The sequence below is a fragment of the Hemicordylus capensis genome, chromosome 6, assembly GCF_027244095.1.
Source record: "Hemicordylus capensis ecotype Gifberg chromosome 6, rHemCap1.1.pri, whole genome shotgun sequence".
NCBI classification, from domain to species: Eukaryota; Metazoa; Chordata; class Lepidosauria; order Squamata; family Cordylidae; genus Hemicordylus; species Hemicordylus capensis.
In genome coordinates, this window is record NC_069662.1 from 61,059,285 (window position 1) to 61,076,269 (window position 16,985).

At 46.4% G+C, this 16,985-nt stretch overlaps 1 long non-coding RNA gene across 1 annotated transcript in view; it reads left to right on the plus strand.

Annotated features, from left to right (window-relative positions):
• The window catches only part of LOC128331128 (uncharacterized), a 29,025-nt gene extending 16,234 nt beyond the window's left edge, over positions 1-12,791 (plus strand). The window contains exon 3 of the long non-coding RNA XR_008310273.1: positions 10,819-12,791. This is a non-coding gene — a long non-coding RNA (uncharacterized LOC128331128). The remainder of the gene's footprint in view (positions 1-10,818) is intronic.
• Positions 12,792-16,985: the final 4,194 nt, after the last annotated feature.

Below are 16,985 nucleotides of genomic sequence, written 5' to 3' on the forward strand. Positions count from 1 at the left end.
GAATGCCTGCTGGTAGAGGTTCCTCACTGATCCACATTGGGTTTATGATGGGTGACTGCACCTTTATTGTTCAATCATCCCACTGTAAGGCCTGCTTGAAATATGATAAAGGCAGGCAAGAATAACTTATTTATGCATTGTTGCATGCATCCATTACCTCATTTAAATTTGGTCCTCAGCTGCTACCGTATGTATGCACTGTTAGCTAGAGATGTGCCGAAACACGATTCAGTGTTTTGCATTGAATCGCACCGAATTGCAGCACAATCCTTTTAAAACGGAGGGCTTCCACAGCCCCTTTAACACAGAGGAGAGCAGGTCCATCCCTGCTCTTCCTCTGCTCACCGCCATTGCCGTACTTGCGGCACTTCCCCCAGCTATCAGACCACAGTGCTCTCCCCCAGCTGTCCCTGTGCGGTGCCGGCACGCACATGGCCTCTGTGCATGTCTGGTTTAACAGAGATAGCCAGCCAGTGTGGTATAGTTGTCAGACTGTTGGACTAGGACTTGCCAGACCTAGGTTCACACTCTTAGTCAGCTATGAAACTCACTGGGTGACTTTGGGCCCGTCTCAGCCTAACCTACCTTACAGGACTGTTGTGAACTTAAATTGCTGCAACTATGTATGCTGCCCTGTGTCCCATGGAAGAAGAATGGGATAACAATGTAATTAATTAACTAATTAATTAATAAGATGCTTTAAACAGACCACATTTAAATCTGGCCTAATTTAGGCAGTCCAGAAAGGCATACCTGCCAACATGTCCCTGTTTTCCCATTCAGATGGGAAATGAGGCCTTGCCTCTTCTGCTCCATCATAATGATAGGCATTTTTATTAGTTAAGTCCCAAGAGTTGCCACTCTCAGATATGGGTTCTGCTCTGGAGGATGCTGACAAGCAAGCAGAATGGCTCCTGTGCACAGAGCAGGAGGAAATCCCCTCCTGACCCCCACAGACACATTCAAGCTTGAAACAGAAGATTTGATTACCCATTATCATTAGCTGAACTCCTGTTGGTACAAAAGTTAAACCGGGTACGGGGTTTTGGGGGGTTTTGGGGGGTTTTTTTGTCCACCAAGGAGAAAAACAACCTGATGCAGAACTCACAAACTTCAGAGTAAGCCAAACACAAACGACAGAAAAATGAGCCAAGGAAGCACCAGGCTGACCTACAAGAGGGGACTAGGGGAAATTACCCCTCCTCCCCCTTCAAATCCCAAACCCTGACCCAGTATCACCCAAGCTGGAAAGCTTCATTATTCCATTTAAATGCACTAAACATCATCCCAGCAGGGAATCTGTCCTGGTTAAGATCTTCTTGCCAGCTAAGCCTTGAGAAGTGCCAACATCAATCTGTGGATTGTTCCAAACGCCATAGAGCGGTTCCATTGGGAACTGGGCTTTTTATACACACACACACGCACACCAACCAGACTCCTCCTATGGAATGGAATGTCCTTCCCCTGACATCAAATTAACTTTTTTGAGCTGAAATCCAAGCTGGCAGATCTGCTCACTCGCACTGCACTCAAAATGGGAGCAAGGGAGGATAAGAAAATCAGAGTTTGATTTTGCTCCCCTTAAAGGAAGAGTTGCTTCACATGGAACGCTTTCTGTTTTGTTTTGTGTCCCCCCCCCCTGTGATTTTAAATCTGGATTTCCATGCATTATCCCAGTCTTGTGAATGGTTCACTGTGTGACATAAACATATGCCAATTTAATGTGTGTATGTGTGTGAGATTTTTATCCTGCCCTTCCTTCAAAGAACTTCAAGGCAGGCATACATGGTTCTCTTCCCTCACCAGATTTTACCCTCACAACAACTCTGAGAGGTAGGTTAGGCTGACAGCGACTGCCCACGGTCACACAGTGAGAGCTTATATATATATATATATGAAGCTACATGTAAAACAATAAAGTAACAGGCCTTTGTAGAGCTACAGCCATTCACATAAAAACATGTATGAGTGTACAGATGTCTACAACATAATAAGGTCATTCACATGACCAGCTCTACCCAGGCTTGCACACCCCTTTCAGAGTAAGGCTGGTCGTGTGGAGCACCACAGTCGGTCCCAATGCTGGCACTCCTCAACTGGGTAGCCTGGGTTTTTTACTCAGGCTAAAAGTGAGGTAGAAGAGCATACACACCCTTCCACCTGACCCCTTCTGGTTGTGTGGATGCTCAGGATGCCATAGAGCCAGGCAGCAGGAGTGCCCAGCAGTGGGGAAACCCCACAATGCACTGTGCTCCTCACGCAGTGCATTGTGGGAAGCTGGAGGAGGAAGCAGTCCTCTGGATCCTGGCTCTTCTGCTTGCTGCTGCACTGCTTGTCTGGAGTGCGAGCAGCAGAGCCTCAAACTCATGTTGGGAAAGCAGGTAAGTGCCTCTCTCCCCGCGAGCTCTCCCCAGGTCCAGGTAAGTTGGTCATGTGAATAACTTTAATGTCTGAATAGGGCTTCTATTCATTCATTCATTCATTCATTCATTCGATTTTTATACCGCCCTTCCAAAAATGGCTCAGGGCGGTTTACACAGATAAATAACAAATAAATAAGATGGATCCCTGTCCCCAAAGGGTTCACAATCTAAAAAGAAACTTCAGATAAACACCAGCAACAGTCACTGGAAGTACTGTGCTGGGGGTGGATAGGGCCAGTTCCTCTCCCCCTGCTAAATAAAGAGAATCACCACATTAAAAGGTGCCTCTTTGCCAAGTTAGCAGGGGTTTATGCCAGATTCAATATATGCCAGGTTCAGGGACTGCAACACCTTTGAGGCAAATGATGCCCATTCAGTGTTACTATTATTACATTCTTGCATGCCAGAAACAAACATATAAACCAAAACTGCAAGATGTATCTTTAGGAAAGTCCTTAGATAAGGAAAACAAATCTGTAATAGAATGACAGAGCAGATTCAAGTTCTCCTGCACAGGCTGCAATGAAATGCATGGGAGTTATGCAGACATTTCAGGGAGGGTTGTGCAGCTTCCCAGTGGATTGTGCTTAAATTCAAAAAGTCAGACCATGCTTCCTTATCCACAAACAATGTAAAAATCAAACAGAAATGTAATCTCCCTACTACACATGCATTTGAATGTGGCTGCAACGTGTGCCTTTGCTTGCAGTAAACATAACCCCTGCTTTCCATTGCTGTCCTGACACTGGCATGTTGATGCTGATTTCTAAACACACTTGAGTTCTCATTTTTTCTGCTGAGATTCATTGACATAGATCCCAGCAGGCAATGTAGCTGTGTTTATCGGTAAATACGGCTCACTGTACTTTTGTGAATGGAGGAAGGTATAGTAGAACATGTTTGATTCCCTGCACCCTCCACCACCACACTTGTAATACTTCAGAGGGGAAAACATGTTTAATCCCAGTTATCACAGGCCAGCTGGCTTGAGGCTCTGTTCTGTGCCTCTTTATCAAAATATCATCAAAGGGAGCCAAAATAGCTCCCAGTCTTGTGGTACTATTTCGCATTCTGCAAAAGAACTAAAGGAGTAGAAAATTCCTCTGAAAGTATCCAGATTTTTGTCTAATTTGGAAAATCCAAAAACTTCCCCCTGCCCCCAATATCCTTGGGTTTCCTAGTAATTCCATTTCAACAATCAGTCCTTCAGAATATCCATTTTCAAAATGGCAGGGTTGCTAAGATAAAGGGCTAGTTTGCACTGTGAGCATAGTACACAGTTTCCCAGTGTTCTGAACTCAACCCAAACGTTTTTGGGTCCACAACCCAGCACTGTTCAGCAATCCTTGTGGGAAGTTGTATGCATCCAGCCTGTTGCAGCAATGTGTGAGGATATGGACATAATCATATGGACATAAGAACATAGGGAGCTGCCTTATACCGAGTCAGACCATTGGTCAATCTAGGTCAGTATTGTCTACACAAACTGGCAGCAGCTTCTCCAAGGTTGCAGGCAGGAGTCTCTCCCAATCCTATCTAGAGATGCCAGGGAGGGAACTTAGAACCTTCTGCATGCAAGCATGCAGATGCTCTTTCCAGAGAGGCCCTAAGAGGAATATCTTACAGTGCTCACATGTAGTCTCTCATTCACATTTTCAATGGCATTGGATGAGGAATGGAGCAGGATATCCTCCTATCTTTGGTCCTTCGAAAGAAACTTTGCTTCAAGGAAGTGTAAGAGCAAACCAGCAGCTCTTTCCATACCTGACAACATATCCAGAGCTGTAGCAAAAGGGCGAAGGGGCTAAGGGTATCCTTAGATATTCAATGAGAAACAGAAAGAACGTATGAACAAGTGGTCTAAGGACTATTAGAGTGGTGCAAAGTGGTGGTGGTTTGAATCAGAAGACATTCAGACCAATTGGACCACCAAAGCTTTGATTTGGATTTGAACAGGAAGTCTGCCTGTTCATTCTGAATCAAAGCACCCTGTGGCCATAGGAGGCCAATGCACTTTGGAAGCGATTTGGCTGCTTTGGCCCCTCCCCTTGCCTTACCGCTCTCCTCTGACCCCAGTAGTTACTTACCAGCGTAGGCCAGAGACTCCCCTCCTCAATTTGCATCTTTGGTCATCTGTATGTGAAAACAGAGAAATCTCAAATAGCATAAAGAGTACTGTCTAGCAGAATCATTGTACCAATTCTATTACTTTGTTGTGCATAAATGGTAGACCTGTGCACACAGCCCATAAAACCAGATAACCTGAGCCAACAGTGACACTTTTGTGAATGGCCATGTCTGCTTCTCTCAAATCTGAGTGGAGTTGGAGATCCTCCCTCTTTGATGCCTGCCTCCTCCTCCTCCTCCTCCTCCTCCTCCTCACATTGTGCTACCACAGTGGTGAGGGGGAGGGGGAGGGGAGGGGGAAAAGTCAGCATTGGGAGGAGGGTCCAATGCAGCTGTCTGATCTCTGACAAAATCTTGCCAACAGAAGGAGCCTCCTGCCAATCACCTGCATACCACACAATGAAATGTGGGCAGTTGAGCACCTGTCAACACTGCTGCAGGTGTATAAAAGTGGTGTTGCAGAACAGGGCAGTTTCGCTTAGACTTTAAATTGTACAAATGCAGCTGCACAACATGATGCTCATTGGAAATAAGGGTGTCAAGAACATAAGAACAGCCCAGCTGGATCAGGTCCAAGGCCCATCCAGTCCAGCATCCAGCATGTTTCACACAGTGGCACACCAGGTGCCTTTGGGAAGCCCACAGGCTAGAGACGAGGTCATGTCCCCTCTCCCACTATCGCTCCCCTACAACTGGTATTCAGAGGCACCGTGCCTCTGAGGCTGGAGGTGGCCCATAAACAGCAGACTTCTTGTCAGGTTGAAAGACCTGACCTCCATGAAGTCCCCTATGAAGACACCAGACTAGTAGCCATTGATAGACCTGCCCTCCATGAAGACACCAGACTAGTAGGCACTGATAGACCTGCCCTCCCTGAAGTCTTCCCTGAAGTTCTCCCTGAAGACAGCATAGTAGTCATTGATAGACCTGTCCTCCATCATGACAACAGACTAGTAGCCATTGATAGACCTGCCCTTCATGGTCCTCCATGAAGACAGCAGACTAGTAGCTGCTGATAGACCTGTCCTCCATGAAGTGTTGCTAGTTCCTTCTGGTCTGCTAGATCAGGGATTCTCAATGTTGGGTCCCCAGATGTTATTAACTCCCATAATCCCCAGCCCCAGTGGCCTTTGGTTAGGGATTATTTATTTATTTATTTACTTATTTTATTGTATTGTTAAATTGATATACCGCCTTTCATTAAAACAGGCGGTTTACAGCAAAATTTAAAAACAAGATTGTAAAAAAGACATAATTAAAATATTAAGCTAAAAATATAAAACAAATTGGATTTAAAATTTAAAACACAAGCATAAAAGCAATACAGAGTACAAAGAGCAGCAGCAGAGACAATCATGTAACGAAGACAATCAGGGCCCAGGAGTGACTCAGCAGTCCCTGCTTTTCACCTGACCAGGGAGGTCATCTCTGGCCCTATAAGGGACACTGCCTCTAGCCTCAGCCTACATGAAGCCCTGCAGCAGAGGGAGAGACCACCTGCTTCCCAGACAGCCCCCAGGGTGAGAGACTGGTGTTGGCTGTCTGCTTCTGCTGCTGTTGAGTGCCTGCCTGCAGGAGAGGGTGAGACCATCTGCCAGCCCTCTGCCTGACCTGTGGGATTGTGGTCTCTGGCAGTGGCTGCTGTGCAGGATCGGGACCCAGGAGTGACTCAGCAGTCCCTGCTTTCCACCTGACTAGGGAGGTCATCTCTGGCCCTATAAGGGACACTGGTGGGGTTGCCACTGAAGGGGCAACACCAAAAGGGGTCACCCCTTTGGGGGAGCCACTTTGGGGGACAGTGAGGGACAGGTCTCTTGGTCCAGGTATCTGTATGTGGTGGGCATTTAATAATGGGGCTTCTGTTTTAATTTGTCCTAGGTGATGATCTTTTATAATGTGTCTGGGCTTACCTGGAGATGGGGATACAAGGGGCATGTCCACTGACTGTGGGGCGGCAATTCTGGTGGTGGTGGGAAACAGAAGAAGTAACGTTGGCAGGACATTGGGCTGTTACAAGGGAAGGGGACATAGAAATTAAATAGCTGTTTCCCCTTCTGACGGTCCTGCCAGCTCTTTGACCTTGAGGAGCAGTGCCGACTACCCTTGGAACCTCACCTTACTCCTCTGTAATGCCAGGTTGGTCCAGAACACATCAGAAACTATCTATGATTTGATTCTGGATGAATGCACCAACCTGGTATGTATTACAGAGAACTAGTGGTTGGGGGAGGCTGGGGGCCCAGTGTGGTCCCGGCTTCTTCCTCCCGGCTTCTTCCTTCTTCCTCACCTGTTGAGGAGCAGGTGAGGGACTGCGGGGGGCGGGCGGGGAGGTGGAGTGGCTGTGGTCTATAAGAATAATATGTCCCTTACCAGGATCCCTGTTAGAGTGTCAGACCATATCGAATGTGTGTACTTATGTTTGGGGACCAGGGATAGACTGGGGCTTCTGTTGGTGTACTGATCATCCCGCTGCTCAACAGAGTCCCTAACTGAGCTGATGGACTTGGTCTCGGGTTTGGTGTTGGAGTCCCCAAGGCTTGTGGTGCTGGGGGACTTCAATGTTCATTTTGGGACCAATTTGTCCAGGGCGGCTCAGGAGTTCATAGTGGCCATGACAACTATGGACTTATCTCAAGCGGTCTTGGGACCAATGCACATTGCAGGTCATGTGCTTGATTTGGTCTTTCACTCTGATGAGGGTGGTGTTCCATGGGTGGGGACTCCTGTGATTTCCCCATTGTCATGGACGGACCACCATCTGCTTAAGGTTGGACTCACAGTCACACCCCACCTTTGCAGGGGTGAGGGACCTATTAGGATGGTCTGCCCAAGAAGGTTATTGGATCCAACAGGATTTCAAGAAGCCTTGGAGGGATTTAGTGTTGGCTTTGCCGGCGATCCTGTTGATGCCCTGGTGGAGAATTGGAGCAGCAAATTCACTGGGGCAGTAGACATGATTGCTCCTAAGCGTCCTCTCCAATAGGGGTGTGCACGGAACCGCGGAGCTGCGGTCCGGCACTGGGGTGGGGGGTTCCAATAAAGATAGGGGGGCTTTACGTACCCCTCCCAACAACCGCACCGTATTTCATTGCGCAATCAGGCGGCAGGATATCTCCCTGCCACCCGCTTCATTTCTTAGAAGAAAGAAATTAGAAGAAATTCATCTCATTTTCTTAGAGGCCATTTGCAGCCAGACCGGGGAAGGGGACGGCAGGGAGTTCTCCTGCCGCCCTCTTGCAATGGGAGGGATTTCGCAAGAAGGGGGCGGCAGGAGTCTTCTTGGGGGCGGCAGGGGTCTTCTTGGGGGTCTTCTTGGGGGCGGCAGGGGTCTTCTTGGGGGTGGCCGCCAGCCGAGCGGGGCTTTAAAGGTGGCGGCAGGGAGCTATCCTGCCGCCCGATTCTTAATACGAAACTTGGAGCCGCTGAGCGGGAAATGAAGCGGGAGGCAGGGAGATATCCTGCCGCCCGATTGCTCAATGAAATACGGCGCAGTTGTTGGGAGGGGTAAGTAAAGCCCCCCTATCTTTATTGGAACCCCCCACCCCATCTTCCCGAACCAAAAACACCCCGTGTCTGGACCAGTCTGGAGGCCTTTAGAATGGCTTCCGAACCGGTCCGTGCACATGACTACTCTCCAACCCTCTTCAGAATTGGCCCCTTGGTATACAGAATAACTAAGGGGGCTGAAGCGGCAAGGTAGACGACTGGAGCGCAGGTGGAGAAAGACTCGGCTTGAATCCGTCAGATTGCAACATAGAGTTCATTTGAAGATCTATGCTCAGGCATTACGTGCAGCAAAGAAGCAATTCTTTTCTGCCCATATTGCATCCACAAGTTCACCTCATCAAGTGGGCAGCAACCCTTGGGAGCAGGTGGTCCCTCAGGTATCCCAGGCCCAAACCATTAAGGGCTTTAAAGATCAAAACCAGCACCTTGAATTGGATCTGGAAACAAACTGGTAGCCAGTGTAGCTCTTTCAAAATGGGTGTGATGTGCTCCCACCAGGTAGTTCCAGATAAAACCCTAGCTGCCACATTTTTCACTAGCTGCAGTTTCTGGATATTCTTCAAGGGCAGCCCCATGTAGAGCGCGTTACAGTAATCCAGCTGTGATGTGAGTAAGGCATGGGTAACTGTGGCCAGCTCTGCCTTCTCGAGAAAGGGACGCAGCTGGCGCACTAGCCGAAGCCGTGCAAAGGCACCCCTGGACACCTCCTCCACTTGAGCTTCCAAAAGCAGAGCCAGGTCCAGTAGTACCCCCAAGCTGCGTACTTGCTCCTTCAAGAGGAGTGCAACCCCATCCAGAACCGGTAAAATCTCCTCATCCCGATTGGCTCTCCTACTGACCAACATTACCTTAGTCTTGTCTGGATTCAATTTCAGTTTATAAGCCCACATCCAACCCATCACGGCCTCCAGCCCCCAATTCAGGACATCCACTGCCTCCCTAGGATCAGGTGACAAGAAGAGATAGAGCTGAGTGTCATCTGCATATTGCTGACAACTCAGTCCAAGTCCCCGGATGACCTCTCCCAGTAGATGTTAAACAGCATGGGGGACAAGACTGAACCCTGCTCCCTGCTCCATCCCTCCAATTATGGGAGTTGAAGTCCAATAAACTCTGGGGACCCAATGTTGAGAATCCCTGAGCCAGATGCTCATGGCAAGTGAACAAGAAGGGCATGAAGGCAACAGTCCTCACCTCTTGTTTGTTTCTAGCATTTGGTTTTCAGAGATATATGCCTTTGTCATAGGCAAAACTGGGGGGGCAGCCAGGGCACGTGCCCTAGGTGCTGCTGGGGGGGGCACCAGTGCCATGCTGCCCCCCACCCCCTCCCCAATTTGCAGATTTTTAAATTAAAAAAAACAAAAAACATTTTTTTAACCTGTAGCTCCTTTGGGGGGGCTTCCTAAGGGCCACAGGTGTGGGAGGTCTACAAAGCTTCCCCCTCCCCCTGCCGGGGGAGTGATCTTAGATCACTGCCACAGCCTGTCTTGGGCTAATTTTTTGGAGGTCGCCGCACATGCTCAGAAGGCCTCTGCGAGGCCTGGCAAAACATAGGACCTCGCAGGGACCAGCTGAGCATGTGTGGTGGCCATTTTTAAAAAATAAAAAAAGGCTGCTGAAAACAAAAATGGCCACCGCACATGCTCAAATGGCCTCTGCAAGACCCAAGTCTAAATTTTTCCCTGATCTACGGAGTCAGAAGAATGCAAAGTTGTTGGCAAGGGACCCGAGCATTTAAAAAACAGATATAAATGGCACAAAAGTAAGTGGACAAAACATCCCTTAAAAAGACAATGTTGGTTTAATACCTTGTAAGCTGGAAAAACTTAAGGGTATGGCGGGGGTGGGGGCAGGGAGGCAAGGAATAAAATAGAAATATTCACTCGCATACTGTTTAATTCTTTATACAGCTCTGTCTTTATCTGCATATTGTCAACCAATCTGATTATAAGGTTTGTGGGATTTCAAACTTGGAAAGTGCCTGCCTTTAACTTGTATGGTGCTTAAAAAAACAAACTGAATATCACACTGTTTTGCTGTTCTGTGGCTAGTTGCAACTTCCACCTTCTTCCTGATCAGGCTGCTGGATCCAAGCCTATTGTAAGCTGCTGGATAATTTCAGATTGTTTGGGGGCCCTAGGATTTCCGATTGCAACCATCTCCCTTTAAGGCAAAAGCTGTTTGGACAGAAAAAAACCATCCCTGAATTTCTTGGTGGCAGCAACCTGTAGAGTTCTCACTGCTTAGCTCTATGGAGGTATGCCCAGCACATGGATGTGCTGTGTTTCCTTGGGAAGGTGACTGGCACATATGTGCCACATATGTGGTTGTATGTGTGTATTAATGTGTGTGTTGCTTATAACCTGTTTCTCCTGAATTTGTCTGGAGTTGTATTTTTGAGCTGATATTATGGTAAAGTTATCTGAAAGATGGGTGTCAGATGTTTGGACAGAGGCGCAATTTCGGTGCTTGTCCTAGGTGCTATTTTCCCTAGATACGCCTCTGGCCTTTGGACTTCAAAGTTCTATTTGGCAAACATGGCTAAAAGTGATTTATAGATCTACTCTCCATTAGCTTGCCTAGCCCTTTTCTAGACCTATCCAGACACGTAGCTGTTGCCACATCTTTGACAGTGATTCCCATGTGTTTTGCATAAACAATTACTTTTCTTTTGTATGCCCTGAAACTGTTAGCCATCAGTTTCACCGGGTGACCCTTGAGTTTATTTTTTATTTATTTTTATGTATTTATTTCTGAACAGAGCAACCTGTTACTCTCCCAGCATCAAAGTGCAGACAGCAAGAACCAATCAACGCAGAGCTTCTAGGAGTCCCAGCATACCAAGAGTCAAGATCTCCTTGTATTCATTCATACCGCTTACCATGACCTTTTGACTGCACCACATAAAAGGATGGAAAATAGGTTGGTGGAATAGCAAAGGTGGCATGCATAAGAAACAAATAGGAACAGTACACTAGCGATTTAATAAAGAGTAATCCCTTGTTAAGAGCCCTTGTTAGGAGCCCCTTTGTGCCCCGTGATCGCGGCAACCTTGGCTCCAGCCTCAGAGTTTGGGCTGTTGAGCTAATCTCCCTTCAGATGCCTGTTTGCGACACTGGCCGCCTGTCCTAGAGCTCTTGCCCCTCAGCCCTTGGTTCCTTGAGCTCCCACTCACTGGGCAGCTCTCACCAGTCTGACCCCGTCATCATCAGCCAGCCAATCTTTATATTCTGTCAAAATCCCACAGGTTGTCTCATGAGAGTTCTTGGTCTTCCCGGAACTCCCACGAGACAGCAGGCACAAGATCTCGCAAGCCCACGTGATCTCGCAAGGTCTTGTGAGATTTCACAATTTGAACCCGACACTCCATTGGGGCAGGAGAGAAGCCAGAGGGGGCAAAATGAGCCCAGCAGAGGGCTTATCACAGTGTTCAGAGGTAAAGCCTCTGGACACCAAGGAAGGGGCCTGGCACTGGTGCCCACCACCTTTGTCAGGTGAGCAATGATGATGGGACCCTGACATCCCTACTAGAGTTTTACCTAGAGATCTACTACTTAGATCTAGTCTCTACTTGGAGACTAGCTAATCTGTTTAGAAGTTGAGGACAGTTTTCTGTTTTGTAAACCACTTCCCCAGAAGAAGAGTTCGATTCAAAATGCATCGGGTTCTACTCTTTAACAAATTGCTACTGTGCTGTTCCTGTTTCTTGCTTTCCTATTTGTTGGTGCAGTGCTTTCCCCTCCTGTGTGTTTCATGTATAAGAAACACACAGGCCTTCCCAAGGATTCAAGTCTTCCTGGAGGAGCAATACTCATCTGAGAGAAAGGAGCTAGGAAGGATCTAGGACAAGCAGCAAAAGCACCACAGCTACACTCTTACAGGAGTCATCCCCATTCATTCACTGCATAGGGCTCCAGGCTAGGAAGCATGTGGACTGGGTTGAAGTCCTACCCATGAGAACCATAGATTCAGGACCAAGCTTGTATTTTGCACACCTGGCCACCAGCAGAGGCTAAAACAGGAAGCAGGGGGGACTCAAACCCACACAGCAAACTACAGAGCAACCTGCAATGTTAGCCACCCAGTCACAGTAGCTAAGGGAGGACACACTTTGGGAACAATAGTTTTGTGAGTGTGCTGAAAATTCTTTGTTAAAGACCTCCAGCCCCTTCAAGAACTACAGTTCCCAGAGACCCTTGGTGGGAAACCATGGCAGGTAAACAGGTTTGAAACTGGATTATGTTTGTAGTGAGGATGTGCCCAAAATGTCCGAGACTGACCCCTTAGCAGCTAAAAATGGTCCGCAGAGCTGGGCCACTACCAGGTAGTTTAGAGGAGCTGTCATTGCCTGTGGCACACATGTCCTTTTTCTGTGTACTGTCACAGTCTCTGGTACCTCCTAATTTCAACCACTTATGCAACCTCCATGGACTTTCCCAGACAGCAGGGTTTACTGTGAGGCTTTACTGCAATTCGAAGTTGCCCCCCCCCCAAAAAAAAGACACAAGAAGTGGACTTTTTTTTTTAAACCCTGGATATAAATAGGACTACATTCTAATGTGTAATGAAAAATCCAAACTGTGTGTGAAGTGCTCCCAGATACACAGGGACTCACAGGGACTTCAAAGTAAATCTGGCTGATATGTGAACTGTTGGAGTTAGGACCCTGGCAGCATCAGCTCTCAGCTGCAATGTCTCATAGTGACCACTGGGGGTGGGTGGGTTAGGGTCATGGATAAAAGTGCTGGACTCCTCCCCTCTTTGTTCTTCCAGTGTTAGTCTCCATTTTGCCTCTCCAAAGATGGCTGTTTTGGTCTCTCTCTTCAGCCATGAGCTACAGCTGAAATAAGCTGCAGGCTTTTTCACATTTGTTTGTAACCTTTTCTTTAAATAAATCCTTGTAGTTCTTCAATACTAAAGAACTGTCTCAAGACCTCTTGCTTTGCTGCTTTCTCACCAAACTGGTTTTGCTCTGCTGTTTGGGGGCTGAACTGCCATTCTTCCTCTACATGAACACACATCTCCATTCCAGGGGAGATGTGAACTAAAAGCTGGATGTGAAAAACCAGCATGCAATTGCAGAGAGTGATGAAATTGTCTAGCCTAGCCTTGAAGAAGCTTCAAGTTTTGTTCATTTGATACCTCAGGTGGTGGTGGTGGTGGTGGTTTTAATGAGGAAGGGCTGTTGGGGTGGAAAGGTTGGGCTTGGGGGGAGGACGGGGGGAGGGGAAAATAAAACTAGGGAAGATGTTTGTATACCACATAATGTCAAAAATTGGAAAAGAAAAGAAAAAGAAAAAAGGTGGCATGGTTCAGAGAGTGAAATACACATTCACAAGAAATATCCATCACGTGAAATAGGCCATATCAAAACTGAATGTGGGAATGAGGCGTCAGAGGGAGATGCAAGCTCCACAGCATCCCCCAGAATTGTAACCTTCACTATATCTCCCAGAAACAACGTTTAGCTTTCCAGGAACAAGCAGATTCTCACTGGTCATTGAGGAGAAAGAAACTTAAAGAAGAAACTTGTTATGGGAAGACAGAATGGGGCGGCGGGGAGGGGGCTGTTCTGGCTTTGCCTTCCCACCTGTATGCATACACTGCAGAGTGGGGGGAGTCAATTCTGTGAAACCTGCTTCAAACTGACAGGTTTGTGCTCTAAGACAGACATCAAAGGCCTGTCTGGAATGCGTGTGGTTCTCCCAAGCTGGGAGAGATGTGCAGCTAATGATCATTAAAAAGATATTGTGATTGTTATCAAGACATAAAAACCAGGGGAAGGAGAGCATCACGCCTGCCAACAATACCTGTTATTGTTCTCCCTCTAAAGCATTTCATTAAGCACTATAATCATTTTAATATTCATGCTGCCATGTGGGGTTCCCCCCGCTTCTCTTTTGGCTTTCCAGTGTGTTGCATTTTGGAACACACTTTCCTTGGATCTTTAGGCAACTCACTCCCCCTCAGGGCAACAGGTGCCTGGTCCACACAGCCTTGAAATAACAGAAAAGAGCCAATCCCATTGCTGCACAGAGAAAAGGGGATTTTTTAATAATAAAAGGGGGGGGGGTGCTAATTAATGCTGCTAGATTAAAACAATCACTTGAGTCCAATATATCAGTGGTTTTTTGTTTTTTTTTTAAAGCTGTGAGTTCTTTGCCACTCAACGATTTCACTTAGCTGCTCAATGTGTGATCCTCAGCTGGAGAAAGGAATATGTTTGTTGCTTAGGAGGGGTATTTGCAACCTCAGGAAAAGGAGAGCAGGGTTGCATATGCAAGTCAGTAACTGGAACACTAGAAACCATCTAACTGGAATGGAAGCTTAAGCCACAGCCAGTGGTGTTTCAAAGGAGACATGCTGGGTTTGCTAGGACTCAATGGGAAGCATGGGAAACCTGCAGCAACAAATCTCGACCTCTCTCCCACAGCTTCACAAATTAGAACTTCAGAACTGAGCTGCTTTGCCCTAAGATTTGGGGCTAAACAACAGGGTAGGCCAGTTCACCTGACTGACAAGAGCTGAGCACGCTCCCATTTGCTAATCGTGTATCAGTTAAAAACAGGCTAGCAACATGATCATGAGCTCAGCCCCCAGCTGGGTAGGAAGAGCAGAGCAGTCCCTACCTCAATTCTGTCCTTCCTCAGAATGAGAAAAAATAGTCCTACCCAGCCAGCTGGGACTTAGCTCAGATCAAGCTCCCAGCCTCCAATCTTGTTTTTAACATGATACATGATTGGGCAGCAAATGGGAGAGCATACAGCTTCCAAATTAAAGTAACAGCGACCCGAATGTCAATAGTGTGAACTGCCCTACTGTGTTCATGCACAGCTTGACCCTTGTTAGAGTTGCCATGCCCCCGGGATTTTGGGTTTCACCCAGATTTTAAGCATCCCAGATTTTAAGCATGTAAACCACCCTGAGCCTTTTGGAAGGGCGGTATAAAAGTTTTAATAATAAATAAAATAATAAATAATAAATAAATCTCACCCAGATTGCTTAGTCCACCCAGATTCGCCCAGATTTCTTTCTTTCTTTTCTTTTTAAAGCTAAGCTGTAGCCCTTGTAGAAGCAGAGTTATGGAGCAAAACGTGCAGTCACTATTTTGCTCAAAAAGTTTCAAGCCAGTTTACATAATATGCAAATTTAGGCACCCGGATTTGGAAAGCCAGAGTATGGCAATCCTAATCCTTGTGTACTTATTTTTCTTTTTCTTAAAAATCAGATGTAGGATTCCCTGGCCAGTTCAGGACTATTGTTGAGGTGGAGGGGGAACTTTTCTTCCATCGTGATGCCTATGGGAGTTTTTCTCTAAGGGGAAATAGCAATGGGATCAGGTTCATAGCAGAGGAAAAGGGTTAAAGCCTCATTCCACCTCTGCCATAGTTGCAGTCTGGACTGGAGCCCCCATGCCTGATTTTTAACAACAAAAAAGCATGGTTGCAAAAACTGCATTTTATGTAAACATATACTTTGATACCTAGAATTGTATTTTTATACTTCTCTTAATAAGAACCCTTGTTTCTTTTTCTGTGCACATTGTTTTGTGATTCTGTGTAATTGCCTTTTGTTGTATCGTTGTTGTTGTTGTGTTTGTTGTTGAAAAGCAATATATATATATTGGTCAACTGTCAATTATTGGGAGGGTTCTCATGATCAAAGGTAGCCCAGCTGACCAGGAAACCCCAGTTGAGTCATGTATGGTCCCAAGGAGAATGTTGTGAGACGTTTTTGTAGATCCCAGATCAGTGCTATAAACACCCCTATAACCAAGACTGACCTGCCGAATTCAGATCAAAGAGTAATGATCCTGGTTAAATGTTGGCCAGTCATGGTTCAGGTCTGGGGTCAGGGAGAAATGCTTTGTTCTTACACGTGGCTCAGCGACTGAGATTTGACTACTTTTGATTGTAGGAACCTGCCCATAATTACTACCATATATACCACTTTGCAACAAACATTTTCAAAACATAACAAAAGATATGAGAAAATGATTCCCTGCCCCATAAGGGCTCACAGTCTCAAAGAAACAAACAAGGAAAACTTTAAAAAAGTGAGGCTATAAATACTTCAATCTGAAGTGAAAAAGACCCACAGGGCTGAAGGAAAACATTGTAACTCTTTTGCTTCTAGAGGTTTTTCTGTTGGAAATTGCTCCCTGCAGGGGAAAAGATAGTATTACCTGTATCTTTTCCCTCAAGGCAGGAAAAGCAGGCGGTGGAGGGTGAGGGGGTGGGGATCAAGATGGAGAGGAAAGGATTAAGAAACGCTTTCGCCCATGTGGGTCTTCCATTTCAGATTGTAGCCTTTGTGGTTCTGTTTTGTAAAAACAGGAAAACCTCAGTGGGGGGGTGGGACTCAGCATCATGTATAGTTTGGCCACCTAGGCTGGGAAAGAGACCTTCTCAGAATTGCCAGAACCTAAGGGGTATACTCGTGGGTCAAATGGGCCATAAGCCAGAATTTGGCTTTTTAAAAGCCAAATCTGGCCACTTAGCCTAGGAGAGTTGCAGCAAGCCAGAACAGATCATACTGGGCTAGAGGGATCAATGATTTAAAGCAACTTGTATGTCTGTATGTAGTACTCTGCTTGGAGGACACTGGCATTTGCCCAGTACACATATTGAACAAGTGATGAACATGCATTTTTTAAACTAACTACTCAGCTGCATGACAGCATCTAGAAATGAATGTGGCTGCCAACTGATTGAACAAATTTACTCAATTAATCATCTGGCTTTTAACTGGTCAAATACTTAATAATTTAAATAAATGTCTGTGCATGTCACCAGACCTCAACATGGGTTCTTTTGTGAAATATTTAATAAAGTGTAAGGACATTTACAATTGAATAAGAAAAGCTACCACTAATTTTTAGAAACTTTTAAGATATTTTCCAGTCCTCTAACTCAGCAGAACTAAATA